The sequence below is a fragment of the Diabrotica virgifera genome, chromosome 4 (assembly GCF_917563875.1).
Source record: "Diabrotica virgifera virgifera chromosome 4, PGI_DIABVI_V3a".
NCBI classification, from domain to species: Eukaryota; Metazoa; Arthropoda; class Insecta; order Coleoptera; family Chrysomelidae; genus Diabrotica; species Diabrotica virgifera.
Genome location: NC_065446.1, coordinates 86,870,384 through 86,895,558, shown reverse-complemented (window position 1 = coordinate 86,895,558; position 25,175 = coordinate 86,870,384). Strand labels below are relative to the sequence as shown.

Sequence of the window (25,175 nt, the reverse complement as noted above, 5' to 3'; positions counted from 1 at the left end):
AATGAGTTGCCGAATGTGTAGGGAAACATTTGTTGTATGTGTCGGTCTGCGTTCAGTTCGTAGTGTTGATTGCCATGCTGCTTCTTGCACAAGGGTGGTGAAATATTGAGCTGCTGTATCTATCTCGTGTGGAGATTTGATTCGAAAATTAAGATTAATGTTTTCTTCTAGGTAGTATTAGAAATCTGCCCAGCTGGTGTTTTTGGACGCTAGGCGAGGATGGGGTGTGTTGTTTATAACTGTGGTACTCTTGTTCATAATAACTGGTGTATGATCAGATGAGAGATCATAGCTGGATTCTATTAGACAGATGTTTCTGGATTCTCCTTTGCTTATGTAAAAGTCTAGCACATCTGGAAGTTTTCTGGGGTCACTTGGCCAATAAGTAGGGATTCCATTGGTGTGGCAATCATAGTTATTGTCGGTCATTACTTTTGAAAGGTTACGACCTTTTGTTGTTATGAGTCTTGAGCCCCAATGTGTGTGTTTCGCACTCCAATCTCCCCCGGCTACAAATTTACTACCAAGTAATTGAATGAAGGCTTTTGTATTCATCTGTGGAGATTGCATGACGAGGTCGGTTGTAAATTGCAGATATGTTAAAGTGCCATAGCGTTGCATTCACTTGAACAATTGCTGCTTGAATTTTTTCTGTTGTATATTTTGGCAATTCATGATGTAATTAATATACAGCTGCGTATGATTATGGCGAAGCCACCATGAGCTGTACCATCGGGGTGAGGTGTACTGTATGTAGTATAGAGCGGAATATTGAACGTTGTTAGATCGGTAAAGTGGGATTCTGAAACAAGCAGTACATCGATTTTATTCTGGTTTAAGAACATTTTTTAGGTTTTTTGAATCATTCCAAACAAAAAAGGTCTTTAGTGACGTTTCTCTTAGGTTAATAGTTATTGAAATATAAGCGATTAAAAATTTAAAAATTGCGATAAAAATCGGCCATTTTTAACCCTGAATCGGACATCTAACTGAAAATTTCAATGTTGCCAAGGTAAGTACATATTCTTTAAAGATCTATTAATGCAATTCCGAATAGTTTTTTGCAATATAATATCGAAAACACCTTTGTTTTTTAATTACTAATCAAGCGGGCGCGATACAGTAGTATAAGTGAGGACGTTTGAGTTTGCATAAATTCATTATCTCGAAAATGGTCAAATTTGAAGAGAAATTCTTAGACAGGTCGATTTTTATTTTTAAATTAGGACTTTTTGGCACATATTTAATACTAGTGACGTCATCCATTTGGGCGTGATGACATAATCGGTGATTTTTTTTAAATAAGAAAAGGAGGTGGGTGATAGCTCATTTGAAAGGTTATTTAATTCTCTATTCAGTAATATAAACACTAACATAAATATTTAAACAGGGTTTACAAAATTTTTTTTATTAAATTAATTTACACAAAAAGAAGAAAATAATTATGTTATTACTGAATAGAAAATAAATAAGCTTTCAAATGAGCTATCACACGACCCCTACTCCCATTAAAAAAAAACATAGTCATACGTCATCACGCAAAGATGGATGACGTCACTAGTATTCTATATGTGCCACAATGACCTAACTTAAAATAAAAATTGACCTGTCTAAGGATTTCTCTTCAAATTTGCCCATTCTCGAGATAATGAATTTATGCAAACTCAAACGTCCTCACTTATACTACTGTGTCGCGACCGCTTGATTAGCAATTAAAAAACAAAGGGGTTTTCGATATTATATTGCCAAAAACTATTCGGGATTTCATCAATCGATGTTTAAAGAATATCTACCTACCTTGGCAACATTGAAATTTTCAGTTAAATATCCGATTCAGGGTTAAAAATGGCCAATTTTGCAATTTTTAAATTTTTAATCGCTTATATGTCAAAAATTATTAACCTAAGAGAAAAGTCACTAAAAACCTTTTCTGTTTGGAATGATTCAAAAAACCTAAAAAAGCTTTGTTCGGTGCAAAAAAAAATAATTTTAGGAAGTCACTCTAATCTTTCCCCTCGCCTGGCAAGGTCTTATGCTGTTCAGAATCGCCTGTCATTGTACAAATTTCTTCTAAATGACTTACTCAAACACATACTTACACACACACACACACACACACACACACACACACTGTAAGTGTGTTAAACCCACACTTACGTTTACATCTCCTGTAAATTTGAACTTTACAGGAGAAAGTTTTTTTTCCCTTAACTATGCACTTTTCGATTCACCTGATAGATACACGTGCAGGGCTGATGCCCGCCAGGTCATGGTTTTTAGCCTTGGTGTGCTATGAATTATCACTATACAAATTTCTAGCCTTACAGGAATACCGTTAGTCGGAGGGTTCACTAGCTCTTAGACTATAAGGACATTCCGTAATAACAGATCTTTCCGACTCCACAGTTTGCATATGTGGATAATGGAAACCTGCAGACGATTTTATTGTATAAGCAAACATTTATCCTACTTAAACCGTCTGAAAAGAAAAGACGTCCGCACTCCGAAACTCTTACCAAAATGAAGTTTTTAAACTCTAGCTAGAGATGCCCCAACGGTCGATAAAATTTACGAGTACATTTTCGTATTCTTATCGCAGAGATCCCCAGGGACGCGAGGGGAATGAAGTCTCCCTCAAGCTGTACATAAAATATTAAACAATCCGTGTATGCTCATTACATAGAGACTACTGAAGGGCCTATAAATAATATTGATGTAAATGGTATATGACGGAAAGATACAAAATGCTTTATGGAAATCTACTCCTATAAAAAGCATAATCGAAAGAATAATTTTGTGAGAAATCTGAATATATTAAAGGAATGGACAAGGAAAAAGGACTTTTAGGCTCGAGCGAGAACATCTGGGACGAGTTTTATTGCTATATGGATGATATACAGGCTTTTATTTTTATAAGAAGTAGAAATATAAGCAAAATATGTTTTAAAGATCAGCATTGAATTGATTTAGAAATACATACCATCTACAATATTTATTTCTTCAATTTTTAGCCAAATAAAAATATTTAGCAGCGTATTTAGCAAATATTTAGCATAGAAATAAAGCATTGCACCTCAATTTTTTTTTAAAGTAAGACGGATCGTTATTAACCCTTTTGCATTCGATTCGGGAGCGCTTCAGGAAAATTCTTATGTTAGGTTGGTAGATTGCCATGATACGTTGCAGGGTTAGTATGTCGAGTTGAAACACTGACTCTAACTTATAACTTTATTTATGATTTACAAGATGTTAATTCGCGTGGTAGTCCTTCAGGACACCCTTCTCGCAGGTCGGCTCACTAGCATAGTAACGATCTTAATCTTACTATGAATAATGACAATACTATAATGCTCAATTTAATCCGTCTGTAGGCTATTTATCTCTTCTTCCAACTAGAACTTTGGAACTAAGCTATACGTGAGTCTCTGTGAGGTTACACAAACAAACTTTGTCAAACAACCTTCGTTTTGTCTGTGTATATAGAAACAATATCTTTTGTAACAACCTAAATTACTTAAAATTATATACATAAACAGTAAGGGTTTTTTCCCTTACTGTACACTTGGCTACTTGGCATGAGGGACAAAGGACTCTTGAAGGGATCATGAAAATAAGTTCAATAGGTCGCTGAACAGGAATATCGGGTCGGCCAAGCTGAAAAAGGTACCTGGTTCCCAGTATCCCGGTATGCACGTCGTGTCCTAGAGTTTTATGGAAATTCATTATCAAAATCGTTGAAACTTTTTCTCGAAATTTTTGACGTCGCTGAACACGAATATTGCTTTGGCGATCCTGTACGAGGTACTTGGTGCACGGTACCTACGTCATTTTCTGGAGTTTTGTGGAAATTCGTTAAGAAAATACATAGTTAAAACTTATTCACTGGGGGTTTTTGAGCTCGCTAAATACGAATATTACATGGCAGATGGTGTACAAGGTATCTGGTACCCTGTATCTACGTCGTCTCGTGGAGTTTTATGGAAATTTCCTCCCCCAACTCCCTACCAGGTATACCAGGATCTTCTGTTAGGATTTGCTCCCTTAGTCAAGGGTATGTCGTAGAAAGAAATACAGTAATTCGATTGCCTTCGGAAACCTAATCGTAATTCGGTGTCGGAGTTAGCCAAGAGAGACTGATCTAATGGAGATATCGTTATTCGATCTGAAATAGGATTAATTCAAAATTAAAAAAAAAATTAAAATATCTCGAAAATATTTCATTTTTGGTATAGATTGTATCTAAAATTTCATGTAGAATTTGAAAATAAAATAAAAATGTGAAGTTCTATTAAAAATACCAAACTTATCTTCGCAAAAATAAAGAGACTGCTGGAAACAGCAGAATAAATAAAAGTCTTACAAAAAATAACAAACCAAACTATAAAAGACAGAGTAAAAAGTGAGGAAATACGAGCGAGATGTGGTATACAGGAAATAAACACGTGGACCAAATTAAGAAAAATAGAATGGAATCAACACATAAAAAGAATGACAAAAAATAGAATATTACGGATAGCAAGAGACATATCGCCAAATAGAAGAAGATCATTGGGACAACCAAGGAAAAGATCGTCAGACAACGTCAATTGAGGCTAAAACCGAAGTAAAACAGGGCCTATTTATAAAGCCTAAATAGCCGAGCCTATTTATAAAGTAGGAAGGAGAAGAAAGTTGACGTCTACATTCGCTATAAGCGGAAGTGTCACATTCAGGACAGCATTATATTTCAACTCAGCGTTATACAAACCTTCTTCTTTTTCTTCAACCTATGTTCGTCCACTGTTGGACCTAGGCCTCTTCCATTTGCTTCCATCGATTGCTACTCTTGGCAATTATCATCCACTGCTTGTCCGCGATTTGTTTGATATCATCTGTCCACCTTTTCTGCGGTCTGCCTACTCCACGCCTGTTCTCTCTTGGTCTTCAGTTTGTTAATCTCTGTGTCCATTTTTCGGAATTGCCTTGGGCAACATGCCCGACCCATTGTCACTTGAGCCTTTCTATATGTTCTGTGACATCAGTAACCTTTGTTTTTTTTTTGTTTTTTCACGAATGTCGATATTTAGAATCCTGACTGTCAAACTAATCTCTAGCATGGCCCACTCTATTTGCTTTTTGGGTTATACTGAGCTGTTCTAAGGATTTTTTGTAAAGACCATGGTCACCACTTCATATGTAGTTGCAGGCACGATATATTTGTCACAAACTCTACGTTTTAGACACATTGGTATATCTTTGTTCTTCAAAACCTACAGCTTCGTAATTTTATGTTTTTCACATTTGCGAAAACATAACATTTTGAAAGGATTTTATTATAAATCAATATTATTCTTTTAGAAAATTGTTATGTGAGGTGCGGCCCTGAATGGAGATAAGAAATGTTGTTCCTAACACGAGCTCCGTAAAATTGTTATTTTTAAGCGATAAAACAAAGTAATAAATTGTGAATTTGTGCCGAATTATAGTCGAAACTGTAAGTGTACAAGATTTAATTAATTTCTTTGTAAAAACGTTTTGAATTTAATATATTGGGACAGTTTGTTAAATCCATTATAAACAATTTTTCGTTATCAGTGGTTTCACGTTAATTACACCTGTCGTGAAACAGACCTAATACCTGTTTTTGCAGGTGGTCAGTGTCGGATCCGTTTTATTGACAAAGAATGTTTAATAAAATTAATTAACCATGGAAAATAATGTTACCACAATGCAATCCAATATCCAATATCAACAAAATGTCTCACAAACATATTCTTTAGCAACATCAAAAGTTCAGTTTCCTTCTAAAGAGAACGGGATTATTTTTAATGCACTAAACAATACCAAACTTCAAGAATAACTTATCCCCTTGGGAAATATAATCCAACCCAAAAATATTATATTCTGCTCTCGGCTGTCTAACAATCGCATCTGTATGTACCTATCTAGCAAACAACTGGTAGAATATTTCATGACCAACAGAGGATACATTGAAATTCAAGGAGAAATTGTTCGAGCTAGGAAATTAATAACACCAGCAGAAAGGATTATCCTCTCCAACGTATGCCCCTCCCTACCTCATGAAATACTAATCAACGAATTACATAATATTGGTTTAGTACCGGCTTCACCTATGACATTCCTTAAAATTAGTGCCACCTTACCTGAATATAACCATATTCTCAGCTTTAGGAGGCAAATATACATCAGTCCCCACAATTTAACATTTCCGGAATCATTTCTACTTGAGTTTGATAATACCTCTTATAGGATTTTCATATCACAAGATGGTTTGGTCTGCTACAATTGCAAGAAGCCTGGCCAGAAAGCATCTCAGTGTTCCGAATCAACAGTTCTAGAAGATCAGTTTTCAAATAATGAAAAATCTTTACCCAGCTTAGGTAATGCAGCTTCGCAACAAACACAGACACCATCTGAAGAAATGTTAATTTCCCACGTTTCCACCAATGCAGATTCCCAACATGTACATCAGGTATTAGAAGAATCACCGTGAGCATCCCACGATTCAAACACAACAACTCCGATAACAAACATTGTTCAAGAATCTAACTCTCATAAGCGCACCGTTGATGATATAACTTCACTTGAAATTGAGTCTTCTTCAGCAGAATGCAAGTCGTTCCTCGAGCCTAAAATTCTGCCAAAAATCAAGAAATTTAAAACTATTTCAACGGAAAGTAGTAGTAACTCTATATCACTGCTACTAGAACCCGCAAAAACGTTCATTGAAAATCATTCTCCATCTTCCGTTCTTGATTACAACCAACTGGATATGCTTCTAACTAACATTACCAGCTCCGCTGATCCCTTGAGTATCATTCAAGAATACACAAAAGATTACACCGGTCTAATTGATACATTCTCAAAAGTACATCCCCACTTAAAAGACAGAAGTATAAAGCGAAAATTACCGTCAATAAAGAAGAAAATTTATGCCAACATTGGTATAGAAATTTCTGACTCCAAAAATATGTGGGTCAAAGCCCACATACATATTTTTGTATAATACTATCTTGGTGGTTAGTATGTACATTGCACGTAAGCACTGATGATGACTGGCAAACCAGTCGAAAACTAGTTATGTGATCTTGATGTGGCCCTTTTGGGTTTTTTTTTTTAAATATACCTTTTATACAGGATTTTACTGTTTTTTTGTATTACATGGTATACAGACAACTACAGGAAAACTTTTTCCTTGAGGATTTTTAAATAATTTGATCGAGAAAATACCTGCATTCAAACTTGTTGCAAAACAACCTGCGTTTCGATTATGAGATTTATTTCAAAATTAAAAGTATTAAGGTAGTAAAACTAAAGAAAATATTTCTAAAAAACTATAAAACTTGATATTACAAATTATGGAAGCTCTCAAAACATGCAGAGTTTCAATGTACATTGCACTTTTGTCACACATATGGTTTGGCTTTTATGTTGTCTGCATCTTCTTCTTGATTTTTCAGAGTGCCGTATTACGATGAATGTGGTTCACTTTCTCAGTTCTAATTTCTTTCGGTTATTCTGAATGTGGTGGCCTTCCCCGTCTTTTGGATTTAGAGGCTGATGTAACCTGATCTTCGCCGACTGAGAATGAATTACCTTCTTCTGATTTTATTAACGCCATAATAATATAAGTGCGAAACTGTAATTGCGATATTGTATGTAGAGTCATTTGCCAGTTTGTGCTGGGGGTGATGGTGTTGATCTACACGATAACAACATAACCAATTATCGTATAAGAGTAAGAGGGAAGAGATGGTGGTGACCTCTTTTTATAAATACTGTAGTCAGTACAATCGTCAATACATGGACAGTTTATAAATTGGCAAATGACTCTAAAATATCACAATTATAATTTCGCTCTTATATATTGTTATGGCACTAATATTACCAGAAGACTGTAATTCATTCTTAGCCATCGAGGATGAGGGCATATTAGCTCGTTAATACAAAGGATGAGAAATGCCAACAAATTCAGAATTACCGAAAGAAATGAGAACTGATAAAGTGAACCACATTAATCGTAATACGGCACCCTGAAAAGTCAAGAAGAAGATGCAGACAATGTCAAGTCCAAACCATATATCTGTCAAAAGTGAAATATATATTTACACTCTGCATGTTTTGACGTGTCGATCGGATAGCTCAGTGCGACTAGAGGCTGATCCACGCTTCACTCCGCCGTGAGGTACGTGAGTTGAAGCCCAGCCCAGGCCATCGGAAAACAAAAAGGCTAACGAGTCAGTATAAAATTCTAAATATGAATCTGGCGCTTAGACTGGAATATGCGGGCATCTGATCGACCTATGAGGGAGCAAGTATAGTACGGCAAGGGATAAGGGCTTGCGGCTCGGTGATACTCCCCCATAGATCCCTACCGAAGGGCGTTGACGCCTAAGAACGGTGTATACATACATGTTTTGACAGCTTGCATAAATTCTAATATTGAGTTTTATAGTTTTTTAGAAATATTTTTTTTTATTTAGCTTAATGGCCATTGACATGGTACAGTGGATTTGCTCCAATTAGGTACCTAGTGTAATGTGTAGTGTGTGTGTTGAGTAAGTGTCTTGTTACTTTGAAAAGTCGACGTCATTGTCTTTGCAAAGAGACGCTAATTGTATCCGAACGTCTGCGGTCTCTCCGGTGAGTACCGACATTATTATCAACATTATTTTTTACGAACACCCTGTAACTTAAAAAAAACTTATATCCTAATTTGTCTTTAGAACACCATAAATAACTAATCTCAAGATCATTTTCATAAAAAATTTACATATCTTATACCTTGGCGGTTAATGTTAATCAAAACTTTTCGCGTTACACCTTGTATATTTAAACACAAGTTATAAAGAACTCTCTTATGAACTGTTTAGAATTTTAGAATAAGTAGGCTTGACGTCCCCCAAGTCGTAGAAAACCGCGTTCTGAATGCGATCATTTAGTTATTTAATTAAATCACCCACACTAAACGACTGACTCAATAATCCTGAGCACAAATATCAAAATTCCTATTTCGCACTAGAAACGCCCTGATGTATACAATAATGTGACCTAAATACAACTATTAACAAGTTACAACCCCTTTCCTTCTTAATCTTCAAACGTAAGATCACATGCCGAATCATCAATACCCGAGAGCTTGAGTAACTGGAGCTAGAGAGGTAATTCTGAAGTCATTAATGGCCTGAAATGTTGACCATCCGGCGTGAAATTCGACATAGCCAGAAGTAGTCCACTGTAATTTAACACCGCTTTGATATTAGAGAAATGTCGCAAATTGATTTTAATAGGTAAATATCGAAACCTGAAATCCCCCCCAAGTACAACTTGACACTTATACAGGGTGTAACAAAAATACAGGTCATAAATTTAATCACATATTCTGGGACCAAAAATAGTTCCATTGAACCTAGCTTACCTTAGTACAAATGTGCACATAAAAAAAGTTACAGCTCTTTAAAGTTACAAAATAAAAATCGATTTTTTCCAATATATCGAAAACTATGGGCGATTTTTTATTGGAAATGAAGATGTGGCATTCTTACGGCAGTAGTATCGTAAGAAAAAATTATAGTGAAATTTAGACACCCCATAAAAATTTTATGGGGGCTTTGTTCCTTTAAACCCCCCAAACTTTTGTGTACGTTCCAAGTTAATTATTATTGTAGTACCATTAGTTAAACACAATGCTTTAAAAACTTCTTTGTCTCTTAGTACTTTTTCGAAAAGTCAGTATTTATCGAGATATTTTGCATATTTGTCAAATCCACCATATTATATTGTATATGGCTAAGTACGATTATGGAGACTTGATAATAATAGGAAAATTTATTTATGATTTACATTTTTAGGTATATTTTTAACCATATTAAAAAAGAAGTCACATCTCGATAAAATGTGCCTTATCGAAAAAATACAAAGAAACAAAAAAGTTTTAAAAACACTGTGTTTAACTAATGGTATCGCAGTAATAGTTTAATTGGAACGTACACACCATTTGGGAGGTTTAAAGGAACAAAACCTCCATAAAATCTCTATGTAAACATATTAGAAAAGAAGCCGCAACTCGATAAAAACTGCCTTGTCGAAAAAATATTAAGAACCAAAAAAGTTTTAAAAATATTGAATTTAACTCATAGTATCACAATAATAATTTAATTGGAACGTACACAAAAGTTTGGGTGGGTTTAAGGGAACAAAACCCCCCTAACATTTTTATGGGGTGCACAAATTTCACTATAATTTTTCTTTAAGATATTCCTCCCATAAAAATGCCACATGTCCATTTTCAATAAAAAATCTCTAATAGTTTTCGATATATTGAAAAAAATCGATTTTTATTTTGTAACTTCAAAGGGCTGTAACTTTTTTTATGTGCCTATTTGTACTAAGGTAAGTTAGGTTTATTCGAACTATTTTTGGTCCCAGAATAGGCGATTTAATTTATGACCTGTATTTTTGTTACACCCTGTATATTACTCTGGGCTAATTAGCAAAATACAAGGAAAAGTTATTTACCAGCAATTTTATTGCTGGAATAGAATCTTATGATTCTATATATTAATAATATAGGTATGCAAAGTCCGCAGATAGCGTGCTACTTTTTTTTATAAACAAAATGGCGCCCGAAAATGGCGAATGTTTTTTTCAATTTTTGCTGTATAACTCCAAAGATTTTAACTTTACACCAAAACCACCAAAATAATAATTCACCGCAATTAAATTCTGCATCGAGACATGTTTGTCCCGATTTACTTCGACGAAAATTTTCCTCGGAAAATGCGAGTTTTTTCAACAATATCTTTAATTTTTAACTAAAATTTTAGGCTAGTAATTATATATCAATAATTACATAGCTTTGTGATATAAAAGCTCTTTTGGTATAGATTATATATCGAGAAGCCGATGGAAATTGAATGAACAGTTTAGCAATAATTAAATTGTTTATTAAAAATTTACGGACGCTATAATAAACACATAGTGCAGTTACTGAAGGTGGATATGAGTTATTACCTCCGATTTCGTTGAACCTCCATCGATTTGCATGAAAATTGGTACTTAAGTGGTTAGAGGATACCTCAAAGAACAAAGGTGGCATGGTGCCACCTTGCGCTTTTACCCTGGGGGTGGACGCCACCTCTTCCCGAGGATGAAAATTATTTTATTAAGAATAACCCCATAATTCGATAGATGGACAAATTCTAAGCAAAATTTGTTTTATAAAGTTATTAAAATAAATCAAAACTTTTTGAGTTATTAAAGATCAAAGATTTTAATTTTTCGTTAGAAAAATGGTGTTTTTAACTGATTTTTCACAAATAACTCAAGAACTATAAGTTTTTACAAAAAAGTCACAATTACCAAAATTGAAGCTAATAAAAAAAGAAATAATGTTCTTCGTAGAAAGACCTTTTAATTTTAACTAAAAGTGAGTTATAGGTAATTGTATGTAAATTTTTTTCGGCGAGTACCCAGGTCTAAATATTCAAGCTTAAATAATGAAAAAATAATGCATTTTATGACATAAACTTATTAAAACATTTGTCAAAGTACTTAGAAATATCTATCAAATGAGCTCCCGAACGAGTCGCAAGCATTAAAATGTATGCAAAAAAGAATTGTTCAAAATTTATATTTTAAAAATTCCAAAAATGTTATTGTGTTTTTTAAATAACTCCGTTAATTGTTATGATATCAGATTCATCTAAACACCATTTGAAAGTTAATTCCAAGAGCTATTAAACCACGTTGAAATTAATCTTTTAAATCCCTTACTTTTTTTAAAAATAAGAAGTAAAATGGACCCGGTTACTTGGTTCTCGCACCAAAATTTGAGCTTTAAACGTTTCTATTTCAGGTAATTTTTATCCTACAGAAATAGTAAAGAAGGTAAAATGTTTGTTACAGGAAAAGACTAAAATTTGGTTATATATCATTTTTTACGTATATTGAGTATTTTTGGAGTTATTATCAAAAGAAAAAAGAAAAATTACGATTATTTTAAAAATTCTGATTTTTTTAAGTCATATCATTTTTTCGAAAATATGCATTCTAAACCTATCAAAATTGTTGAAATGATTACTTATGCCAATTTAAAGAAATTCTTGTAAGGATTACAATAAATTATAATTTTTGTGGAAATGGCATATGTTTTATTTTTCACTTTTTCTGCTTAACTGCTTCTGGTCCTCATTTGATAGGTGTTCTATAGTGCTTTGACAAGTGTTTAGTAGGTATATTTTTATAAAAGGCATCGTTTTCCCGTTATTTAAGCTTGAATACTTTGATTTGAGTACTCATCGAACAAAATATACATTTAATTACCCATAACTCACTTTGAGTTAACATTAGTTTAGTTCTTTTAGTGAGTAGTATATTCATTTTTTTATTATCTTTAATTTTGGTAATAATAACTTTTTTGCAAAAGCTTATAGTTATTGAGTTACATGTGAAAAATAGCTTTAAAACATGCATTCTTTTTGCGAAAAAATAAAATCTTTGATCTTTAATAACTCAAAAAGTATTGATTTATGTTAATAACTTTATATAACAAATTTTGCTTAGAATTTGTCCCTCTATCGACTTGTGGTATTATTTTTAATAAAATAATTTTCACCTCGAGATGGGGTGGTATCCACCCCCAGGGTAAATGCGCAAGTCGGCATAATATCGCCTTTGTTCCTTGATGTATCATCTAACTACTCACCATTTTTCATGAAAATTGATGAAGGTTCAACGAAATCGGAGGTGAAAACCTTCAGTGACTGCACTAACAATAATTATGATTCGTAAGAATAACTATGATTTTTTTTTAAATGGCACTATTGGGACCGTGCAAGTTCGGCAAAGCGACCTCTATTTCTACGCTCTGTACTTTTATTCGCACTTTTAATTATATTGGCCAATTATATTAGTCCTGGTTGCTGGATAATTGTCAAGGCCATAGTCCAAAAAAATAATAAGACAGAATATTTCGGGAAATAATAAATTAAATTAAATTATGAAAACGGTATTAAGATGAGTGGTACCTGAGATACAACCGGTCAAAGTTTACCGGCATGTATGGCGAAGATATAAACAATATGATGGTAATTTTCGAATCTTCAAATAATAACCAGGAACGAAATATCACGTAAGGCTTTTAAGACATGGAAACCAGTTTTATGTACCGAAGCCTGTCGATGAATATTTGCAAGAAGGTATTGAAATGCTATGTGTGGTCTCTATTATTGTATGGTAGTGAGACGTGGACGTTAAAAACAACAGTAATAAGTAAATTGGAAGCATTCGAATTGTGGTGCTATCGACGAATCCTAAAGATGTTCATCCAATGAAGATGTTCTTCAAATGATGAATTCAGAACGTCTGCTCATAAACATCATATCGACACCTGATATGAAAAACATGGTACCTCACTTTTGCTTAGTTTACAGGAGAGCGATTTAAAGAAATTTCCACAAAATTTTATTTTTTTAATGCGTCAGCTTTTATATTTTTTGTAATCTTCTTAATCCATATTTTATAACTTTTTCTCAGCTTTTCACTTCTACGTATCACATTGTTAACATTACTGGTCCTGATTTAGGTGGAGTTACAATACCACTTTTTTTAAGAATTTTAGGTGGGTAGTATACAGGATGAGGCAGATAAAAGTCCTATTAGAAATATCTCGAGAACTAAAGGAAACAGAATCATGAAAATTGGAATGAAGGTGTTTTAAAGAGTGATCTCTTTAATGAAAATATTTTTATCGATTTGCTACTTCCGGTTACACCGGAAGTGGCTTATAACTTCGTTTTTTTAAATGGAACATCCTGTATATTTTTACATTTTTGGATTCTCCTAGATGTCTGCTTTCTTAAAATATGAGGTTTTGTAATGTTATACAGGGTAGTTTAAAAGATAATTACGTTTTTTTTTCTTAATTTTTCGGAAATAAATACATATTAATCTATACTGATCTTTAAAATTGCCAATAATGGTTGAGCTATCAAAATACCTACGTAGTTAACATTTTTGGCGCGATTAACAATTAAGCACAAATTAAAGCATTTAGGTATAGGGAATGCTTAAGAAATAAAAAAGTACCATACAATGTCTTTTCATTGCAATACTAAAATACAGGGTGTTTCATTTAAGAAAATTCAGAAAATCCTCATTCCGAGTTTCGACCAACCCTGTATACTAAAATTTAACATTTAGCTATACTAATAATTTTTAATAATAGTAGACTATATTAAAAATGATTTTAACATAAATAGAGTTTTTGATATCCAACTACTACAATTCTACAGGGTGTGAAAATTGCTACGAAATTAATAAAAAAACGTAATTACCTTTTGAACTACCCTGTATAACATTACAAAACAGCATATTTTAAAAAAGAAGACATCGAGTAGAATCTAAAAATGTAAAAATATACAGGGTGTCCCATTTAAAAAAACGAAGTTTTAAGCAACTTCCGGTATAACCGGAAGTGGCAAATTGATGAAAATATTTTCATTAAATAGATCACCCTTCAAAACCCCTTCATTCCAATTTTCATAATTCTGTTGCCTTTAGTTCTCTAAATATTTCTAATAGGCCAGTTATGTGCCTCACCCTATATTACAATGATATTTCAACAAAGTATGTGTCTTTGATTAGGTATATATAAATGGTAGCTACTGAGTAAATATAAAAATAAAGAGATTATTATTAGTTTTTTATTGATTTATATTATTTATTTAATAAATAAGCTAATAAATAACAAAATAGTTCATATTATTTTATTTATTTAAAAAACAAAATTAATTCAAATCAAACTTTTATTCATCCGAGTCATCATCCGATTATTGTGTTTGTAGAGAGTTTAGAAGATACAAATAAAAACTACAAAATTGCTCTTGTATAGCTTTAAGGAGTCATGTATTGAAAACGTTTCTTAGAATCATTCATCAAAGAACATATAGAAAAATTGAGGAAAGAATCTCAAGTACTCAATTCGGTTTTCGCTGTGGCCTTGGAACGCGTGATGCACTATTCGCAACCCAAGTTTTAATTCAAAGATGCAGAGATGTAAATCATGACGTTTTCATGTGCGCGATTGATTTTGAAAAGGCCTTTGATAAAGTTCGCCATGAAAAAATGCTACATATTCTCAAAACTACCGGTCTGGACGGTAGGGACATTAGAATAATCGCAAATTTGTATTGGGGCCAGGCTGCATGTATTAGGGTTGCGAATCAGTGCTCTGAAGAAGTAAAAATCATGCGCGGAGTTCGACAAGGCTGTATATTGTCACCAATGTTGTTTAATCTTTACGCTGAAACAATCTTAAATGAAGTCTTGGAAAACGCAAAAGAGGGAATACTCATTAATGGTATGCTTATGAACAATATCAGATACGCAGATGACACCTTGTTGATGACTGGATCAATTGAACATCTTCAAGCGTTATTGAATCGAATGGTGGAATTCTGCGCGATATATGGACTCAAACTCAACGCAAGAAAAACAAAGTTTATGGTTATTAGTAAACAGGCAGCCGTAAATAATAATAACTATAACGTAACAATCGGTAATTACTCAATTGAACGAGTAAGTAATCTTGTATATCTGGGTACTCATATTAATGAAAGCTGGAACCCTAGTACAGAAATAAAAAGTAGAATTGCCAAAGCAAGAACAAGTTTTATGAAATTTAAGAAAATCCTGTGCAGTCATGATCTAAATTTGGAACTTCGCATAAGAATGGTCCAATGTTATATATTCCCAGTACTACTTTACGGGGTTGAAGCATGGATACTGACAGAATCGCTTTTAAAAAACCTAGAAGCATTTGAAATGTGGGTCTACCGCCGTATTCTGAAGATCAGTTGGGTAGAAAGAGTCACAAACGAAAGGGTTTTGCAACATTTGAATAAAAGTTGCGAAGTAGTGAACACGGTTAAAAGGCGCAAATTGGAATACTTTGGTCATATAATGCGTCACCCAGAAAAATATGACATACTTCACCTTGTCATGCAAGGTAAAATAATGGGAAAAAGAAGTGTGGGCCGCCGTACAACTTCTTGGCTTAAAAACCTACGCCAATGGTTTGGGAAAACTAGCACTGAACTATTTCGTGCGGCTGTAAATAAGACAATGATTGTTAATATGCTGCGCAACATGAGAGCCAACGATCGACAAGCGGTCTCGGCACCTTAAGAAGAAGAATAGCTTTAAGGCGCATTTAAATCAAAGCGAACACGAACGAACGAACGAAGGAACGAATTCGTAGGTGTTCGCTTGGTCATTCGTTCGCTACAAAGTAGGGCCATTTACATTGAAGCGAACGTTCGCATTCGTTGATGATCGGGAGTGCATATTGCCCGCAGATGTTTTTAAGATGGGCCAGTGCCAGTCACACATTCTGTTTAAGTTTATTTTCGTGTTTCTTTCTGGGTAAATTTTAATACAATAATAGCTTACAAAAAGAGCAGGTAGCAGGTATTATACGCTGTTTGAGGGAGCTTAGAAAATAACATAATAAAGAACCAGCTTTCTTAAAATTCTTCCTCGAAAAAGTTACTTGCTCTTGATATTATGACTATATTATGTTCAAATAATAAATTGTAAAATTGGTGTATCAAAATAAATTTGCTTTTAATTAATTTTAGCAATTAATTTGATTTGGTTAATTCATTAGTGTGTCTGGGTTGAAATTTATCCAATAAAAACATTAGGCTTTTAAAAGCAAACCACTTTGAACCCTCTTTTTGTCTTTCTCGTCTAAATGATGCCAGAAGCTAATTCATTTTTTTAGTTCAGAGACATCACAACCCATTTCTATAGAAATGTTAAAACACGCATCGGTTTTTCTGTTTATTATTTTATATAGCTTCGATTTTGGGTTTAATAGGCATATTCCATATTGCAAAATTATGTTTTCACAACTACACAATAAACAACCCTCTCAAACTAATGTTTGTAAATAAATTAAATCAGTACTTCTAAACGAATTCGTTCGCTACCGTCTATCGACTGTCCACATTGAACAACGATTTCCTTTGATGACTCGCTCACTTACCGACATCGGTTGGAACATGTGCGAATGCGAACGAATTCAAAGCAACAAGATATTTACATTTTGAAGTTGTTATGGGAAGTAATCCATTCTATGCTAAAGAAATTTGGAGTTCCCATAAATCTTGTGTATTTTTATTCCTGGATTTGGTAGCCTTTTTGTTCAATTTTGGTTTGTATTCTAGGTTTCTAAATGATACTTATTGCTCAGAAATAAAATTGTACTGAAAATTGAGATATGTGGTTGTTCTTAACATATTTTTACATATTGAAAACATAGAATTTATCTATGTCTAAATTCCAATTCGGTATATTGTTTAACATTGATTTAAAATCCTAAATATCATTTTGACTAAGGTCTTTTAAATTGTATGGTTTTGGAGTCAATTTGCTGTCTACATCATTTGCTCCGTTCTTATGGCGACCACGCATATCTCCAGATATACGCCCTCCACCTTCCTGACTAGGATTTTTTTTTTGAATGGCGTTTTCTTACAAACTTGGAGTCGCTGTCGATGTTCTGCTAAGTGCAAATTATATTCATGTGTCCAGTTTCTTATGGACTCTTTTAACTGTGCAACCTTTCTCTCCTATCTGAGAACATATCTACATAATTATTCGCTTTTTTGCCATAATCAGCTATTACCCAAAAATTATTAAATAAATTGAGTTATTTATTTTCAAATAATTCCGATTTACATTTTGTGCTACATTTATAGTTACATCCAGGTCCCAATTATTTCTTTTTCGTTAGTTTTGCCGTTTTTCTAGTATAGTGTTCAGAGTTCCTCAGTTTCTTCAAGATATTCATTTTGCAATCCCGTTGTCCAAGATCCAATGTCCTACAAGATTCTTCTTCTTTGGGTACTGTTTTTTTCTTAGCAGACGTATCTAATAATAAATTTGTACCTTTGATGTATGTATAAGTTTCCGCTGTCAATGTTTCTTGAGCGTGCAATCCACTGTGAACATCTAATCAGTTACCTTATTTTTATCAGTTGAAGTTAGTTCGGTCGTAAATGATATAGATGTCACAATGTTTTTATAAAAAGTATTCATCGATAATAAAAATTTTCAATATTGTAACATTGGTTACAATGTTTTTTCTATCAAGTGATCCAAAATTTGCACTTACAATGAGGTTATTTTGTTAAAAAACTTTATATTTACATAAGATAGGATAACAGTTTTTAGATCAAAATGAAGGTTATCATTTATAGATATAATTTAAGCCATAGTTGAAAAACATTGTAAGTGGAGTTACGATGGTTTTCATATCATGTGTCGATATGTTGCATGTTTATAATTATAATTAGATGACCTAAATACCATCTACTTCGCCGCCTTAGAATACAAGGAAAAGTGAAGGGAAAAAGATGGATTGGTCGAAAGGAACTTTCATGGTTGCGTAATATTAGACAATGGTGTGGTTCCACGGTAGAAGAATTACTTCGCGCAGCAGCCAATAGAGAAAGGTTTCAGGAACTTGTAAAGATGATGACGGCCAACGTCTAAATTAGTGTTGCCCAAATGCAAGACCAAGACGAGACTTAGACAGTCTTGGTCTTGGTCTTGCGCCAGTACACGTGGTCTTGGTCTTGGTATTGCGCTCCCGGTCTTGGTCTTGGTCTTGCAGTAAGAGTCTTGCAAGTCTCGCAGTTGCCAATTAGCCTATTGAATATCTTAGAACAACGTAACAAGGAGGTACATTTTAAGCTTGAATATTATAGCCATAGTAAAGACTAGCCAAATTAATAAATATCGAAGCAACTGACACTATGTTCTAACTAACTAAAGTTAAAACTACCTCTTAAAACCCACAAAATTTCATTTGCATATCTCAACCGGCTTTAGAGCAAAAAATAAATCGTCATTTTGTAGGAAAAATTTCAACCCCCCCTATTTGGTAAACAAAGCATTTATAAAGTAAACGTTTGTAACGTAGCTTTTTTCTGTTTGATTGGGGTAGCTTAATAAATGACTAAGTTCTACAGAAATAGGCTAGCTGGATATTTAAGAGACTGTATCAAGTGGACTCAGGAGAGGATCAGGCCGTATTTGCACGCCCGAAATAAGACGGTACCTAATGAAGTACTAGAGTGTTAAGAAACTAAAGTAAAATAAGGAAAGAAATGTAAAAAAAAGAACTACTGACCCAGAAGATATTCAGAAGTAGTGTTGAGCGCCAGGGAAGGATTTTATAAATTCTTCTCCACGTGACCTATATTGCTGTACCTAACTAATACTATTTAAAATGGTAGGATAATAAAACATATAAGTATGTACAACCAACAAATTTAATGAAAAAAAACCTATAACCCCTATATACAATTTTATACAAACTAGCTAATCAGTACCTGTTGTACTAGAAAAGTACGCTCCTGTCGACAATGAGATCGCAATAAAAATTAAAACAAAGAACTTAATTAGTTAGATCAAGACAGTTATTGGGAATCACAAGTTATTTACTTAAACAAAAATGTATTATGGATATTGGTTACAGTATTGGTTGACAATCTCGTATCTGACCTAAGTGATAACCCTGAGTACCATACCTGTTAACTGAAATAAAGGTTATTAAATAGGAATTAAAACCGTAGATATTGTATACAACACCTTAACATATAGTTTATAATTCCCGGACTATTTTAAATGAATGGTACGAACAGTGAACGATAAAACTTGTTGAAAAAAAAATGATTGAATATTACAAATGGTGATTTTAGAAAAAATGAGTTTATATGATTATTAAGGTTATTTCTAATTTATTGGAAAAAATATTAATATTGCAAGCAGTTATTTAAAAGAATTGAAAATGTATATTTTATAATAAAAACCTGTCGCTTCTACAAAAGTAGGGACGGAGGCTTCTCCAAACTCCTTGAGAGGTTGACGATGGGAGAGCCAGGTAGGTATCCTCCGGTTTCCAATCCTGGGGAGATACTCAACCACAATACGGATGGTCCGATGAGGAGGTACTTACTAGTACCGGTAAAAATCAATGTTGATTCCAAAAAAACATAAAATCCCAATCCACACCAAAAGAAACCCCAAACTGATTGCTTATTCCATATCCAACAAAAACAAAAATGGTGACTTAATTTCCTTTTTCTCCAGTGGCTAAAATAATAAAAAAACCTTGATCAGCTGATTGTCCTTGAGTATACAAGAAACAGGGCCTCGACAAAAAGGTGTATCACCTTATCAGAACTTGACAGAGAAAAAATCTAAGTAAAAAATGAAGTTTGATGTCCATGCTTGAAGTTCATTGACCTTGATTATCCTTGAATGGAAACAGCTTTTTAAACGAATATAAGAAAGTATTTGGACAAGTAAATGTGGATCTTGTAATCAAAGATTACTGTATGGAGTTATATAAAGGAGAAAAGGAAAATGATCATTGATTCCAAACTTATTTTGAACCGGAAATATAATGAAAGATTTTTTTTTCTGTAGAAATATAAGTGCGATGGTATTGAAGTATTGCAAATATGATGATTGAAGAGTAATAATTCATATAAAGATAATATATGTAAGATATTGACAGTGAATAAAGGGCTATTTTTTTTTCCAAGGAAAAACCATAGCTACGAGACATTTATCTAATACATACCCATTGCTCTTCAAAAAAGTATTGGAAACAAAAACTCTTCTCCTCAAACTCTTCACAAAACCCAAAACAAAATAAAAACTTCCTCCAACGTAAATTAATCTTATAACTTTTTCAACTAAAAGGTAAATTCTGGCAATGGCCACCGGAGATCGGGAGATCAGATGTCTTCTGTACAAGAGTTGAAAATTAAGTGCTGGCCTGCTCTCCCCGAAGCAATGACAAACACGTCAGCCGGAAGCCGTATCGACACACGGACCAACTTCTAGATTACGAATTCCCCTAAAAGTCACCAACTTTGTCCAAATACTTATTAAAATCTAGGCAATACCTACTACACGCTGAAGTATATTTGGTTGCATACTTATTGGGAGTTGCTTTTCCTAATAAATATTTTGAAATGCATATTATAAAGTGACGATGAGTATCACTCAACGTTACATTCCCCCATTACTTGTAAGAAAAAAAAATTGATCTTATGAACAATTTTTTTTATTATACATATATATATATATATATATATATGTAACTCGTAAAGTTTGGGGACAGTATCGGTTACTTAATGGTGAGTTTGAGGACATTAGTCAAGTTTGGGGACCGTCCTCAAACTTTTTTTTTGGGAAACGGTTAGTTTGAGGACATGTCCCCAAACTGTTGTGCCTATTGACTATTGGTGATTTTGAGGACATATCTGACAATAGTAATGTTTTTAGCTCTCACGGCTGGAAAGTTCATGATGGGTGTTGTTTTTGGGGCTTATAAGTAAAAATTGTAATTGGCTGACGTTTAGTCTGGAACTGCATCACACTTTTTCAAAGTATGGTAAACGTTTATATTACTAATTTAAAAGTTGTTAGGTCATAAATTTTGTGAATTATAAAACATTATTTATATGTTATTTAATTTCACTATGTCCAACCAATATCTTCAGAGCACTAAATGTATTTGCAAAATTGGTTTTACATTACAATCTTAGTTTTTAATAAGCTACCTAGTGATGTTGTAATACAAATAAGGAACGAAAATTGTCGTGGCCGCGCCAAATTTCAAAAGTTGTCATTTTGAATCGAATTCAATCATGTCTGGATTTTAAAGCTATAAGATACCTTATCAAAAATTAAGATACTAATATGTCTGTACACCTGTATTGCCCCAGTTCCCAATATATTTTTCACAACTGTAGCAGTTAGTGCTAGGTTTGTTCTAGTTTGTTCTGTAATTTTGAAGTTTGTTCTAAAAAATAAAAGAATTATTGAAAAAAATATGTGGTTTTTTAACTTGACATAAACTTGTATGGCCCACTCGAAAACAAAAACTTTCCGGAATATTCAAGCAGATAGCCACTTAGTGCTAGGTTTATTCTACCTCCCGGCGGAAGCCAGAAATTAGTTGTTTCTCATAAACAAAAAAGTTATTCAACATACAATGTAGCGCTCCAATTTTACGTAATTTCAGCTGTTTCTACTACGCCAACAATGGATGGGTGATACCTATGCCATGAAAAAAGAAAAAAAAAAGTTTTGTGTTTGTGTAACGTGTAATGTGGCCGTTTGTTTTTTCTGTTTTTACTGTTTGGGGTTGTACGGAGGACAAAGCATTTCCAAAAAAAATTTATGTTTATATTCACAAGATGCAAATGATAACACCTCAATGTTGTAGTGGTACTTTTTTACTATTTGACGTAAGTAAAAAAAGAGTTTTGTACTTCTTTGTCTTACAAGACCTCTTTTTTTATTTCAGTATTAGCTCCGATGATGACGTTTATGTCGAAAGCGCTCAGCTAAAGAAATAAATTATTTACACACTTTGACATACTACATTTTTTATTTCCTTTATTTTTATTTAGTCAAATTGACTGAACCGGCTGTGGAAATTGTGCGCAAAAAACTGGAGAAACAATTTGAATTTGGAAAGATCGATCAGGCGCATCTTTAGCGTACTTTTTAGCAATAAAACTCACAAATTTAGATACACTTAAACAGATGTTAGTCAATATACAGGGTGTTTCAAAAGTAAGGTATACTATTTAAGCGGATTCTTTGGTTTATTTTATATGAACGTATGTCTAAAACGTTTTAAATTTTTAGATACAAGGTAATAAAATAAAGAAAAGCTACCTAATGTAATAAATATAATAAATAATCATCATCATCATCAATGGTGCTACAGCCGTATGAAAGAGCCTCGACCTTCCCAACTCTATTACGCCAGTCAGTCCTACCCATTGCCAACCGTTGCCAGTTTGCTGCGACTATTTTTCTCCCATCCTCATCTACACCATCGTTCCATTTGAGTTTTGGCCTACCCCTATTTCTACTTCCCACAGATTGTGACATAAGGGCTCTTCTAGAATGGTTGTTCTGCTGTGATCTTGCTAGGTGTCCTGCTTATCTTAATTTTCCTATTCTTATAAGAGATACCTACTACGTCTTTACCACCAAATTTTTGTTTATATCTGTGGTATACCTCGTAGTTGTACCTCATCCCCCAAATGCCATTTTCACAGATGCCACCGAATATTCCTCTGAGGATCATTCGTTAAAATATAAGCATAAGGTTTTCATCTGCCTTGGAGATGGTCCATGTCTCTGATCCATATGTCAACAATGGTTGTATAAGGGTTTTGTATATGGTTATTTTTGTTTTTTGGTCGTAAGTTTTTGCTTTTCATATGTCTGCTTAGTCCAAAATAGCATTTGTTTGCTAGGATTATCCTTCGCTTGATTTCTTCCGTCATGACGTTCTCCTTTGAGATCAGGGAGCCTAAGTATGTGAATTTGTCCACCATTTAAAAGTAGAGTTATCAACCGTGAATTGGTGACCGATGTTTCTGGCTCTATTGTTGGGTGTTGATGCCATCATCTTAGTTTTCTCCTCGTTTACTTGCAGGCCCATACTTTTTGAGGAATTTAAGAAGGTGGTATACATTTCTTCTAGCTTGCGTGTTGTGCGAGCAATTAGGTCCACGTCATTTGCGTATGCCAAAATTTGGGATGACTTATTAAAAATATTTCCTCTGTTGTCTATTTGGGCATGTCTGATCGCCTTTTCCAGAGCTATGTTAAACACGCCAGCACATCTCGCCAGTACACCTCGCCAGCAAAGATGTGGACATTATCCATGACTTCATACAATTTATTTCTTAGGAAAATATCATAGGCCGATTGAAATCTACGAAAAGATGGTATGTGTCGATATTGAATTCATTGGTTTTTTCCAGTATTTGCCTTAGCACAAAGATCTGGTCTGTTGTTGATCGACAACTAAATAATAAATAAATAAAAAAATAAAAGGTAATCTTTATATACACAACGTTTCAAAAGTAAAGTAAAATATTTAAGGGGGTGATTTTTGGGTTTATTTTAAGAAGAAAACTTTATTCGAGATGTCATAAAGGTCTTAAATTTTGAGATATACGAAACATCTATAAATCCCTAGGTTGTTCAATTTGTTAATAGAACAGTCTAATATTTTGACCACCATGTACAAAGATAGGTATAGGAAACCTTAACAAAGATTGGAAGCTAAGTAAATTTTACATACGATAAACTAATAAAATACAGGACGTTTCATTTAACATAAGTACGTTATTACACCTTGAATATTGTTAAAAGAACAATGTATTATTTTGACCACCCTGTACAAAATTTTGCTACAATAAATATCTATTTAAAACGCTGAGTAGTCTATTATTAAGATCCAAGAAAAAAATTTGTCACTGATTCTTAGATTCATAGATATTTACTTTTTTCTAAAACGTTACATTTTTATAAAAATCGAAATAAATCAAAACACCCTGAACGTAGGTATAGAGAACCCTCTTATGCCCTTATAAAAGTACAGCTTATTTTTTAAGGGAAATTAAAAAATGTTACCTGATATAGGGTGTTCCATAAGAAAAAATATAACTTTGATATACTATCTTTTGGAGCACCCTCCATAATTCACATTATTTTTAGATTGTAGTGTTAATGGTCCAGTATATTTCTATGAAGAAATTTTTTTAAAATATCAAGTCGTTTTCCGTGGAGACCGAGGCGAATACAATAAACCACCCCGTATAATATTTTTCTATGAAATAAAATGAACACTCTTGTCACAAACTACGTTTCCGTCAATAATTGGTTATTGTCGTATTTTGGATTATAAAATTATTGTAATATTCACTTTATTCCCTTACATGGAGTATAAATTATAATAATACCTATAGTAGTAAGAAAATATTTTATAAGACCTTAATCTTAAGCTTATTACGAAGTCATTTGTATTTGAATGGCGTTATTAAGTTTTCGGCCCAGGTAGAAATTAATACATTTTAATCTATTGTACTTTTAATTAATATACCTGCTATTCAGTATGTCCACTGTCCACCTCTTGAAATTTAATGATAATACTCAAATACAAATAACTTTGTAAAAGGATTAATATACCGTTTTATAAAATATTTTGACACGGACTATAGATTACTTCATTTAAAGGACATCGCACACATCTTATGGAAAATATAATGTCACTCAAA

At 33.3% G+C, this 25,175-nt stretch overlaps 1 long non-coding RNA gene across 1 annotated transcript; it reads right to left on the bottom strand.

Moving 5' to 3' along the window:
• Nucleotides 1–19,325: 19,325 nt before the first annotated feature.
• On the bottom strand, nt 19,326–21,361 carry LOC126883862 (uncharacterized). The gene is made up of 2 exons (XR_007697722.1): nt 20,660–21,361; nt 19,326–20,166 (listed from the first exon to the last, which is right to left on the bottom strand). It is a non-coding gene; the product is annotated as an uncharacterized LOC126883862 (long non-coding RNA).
• Nucleotides 21,362–25,175: the final 3,814 nt, after the last annotated feature.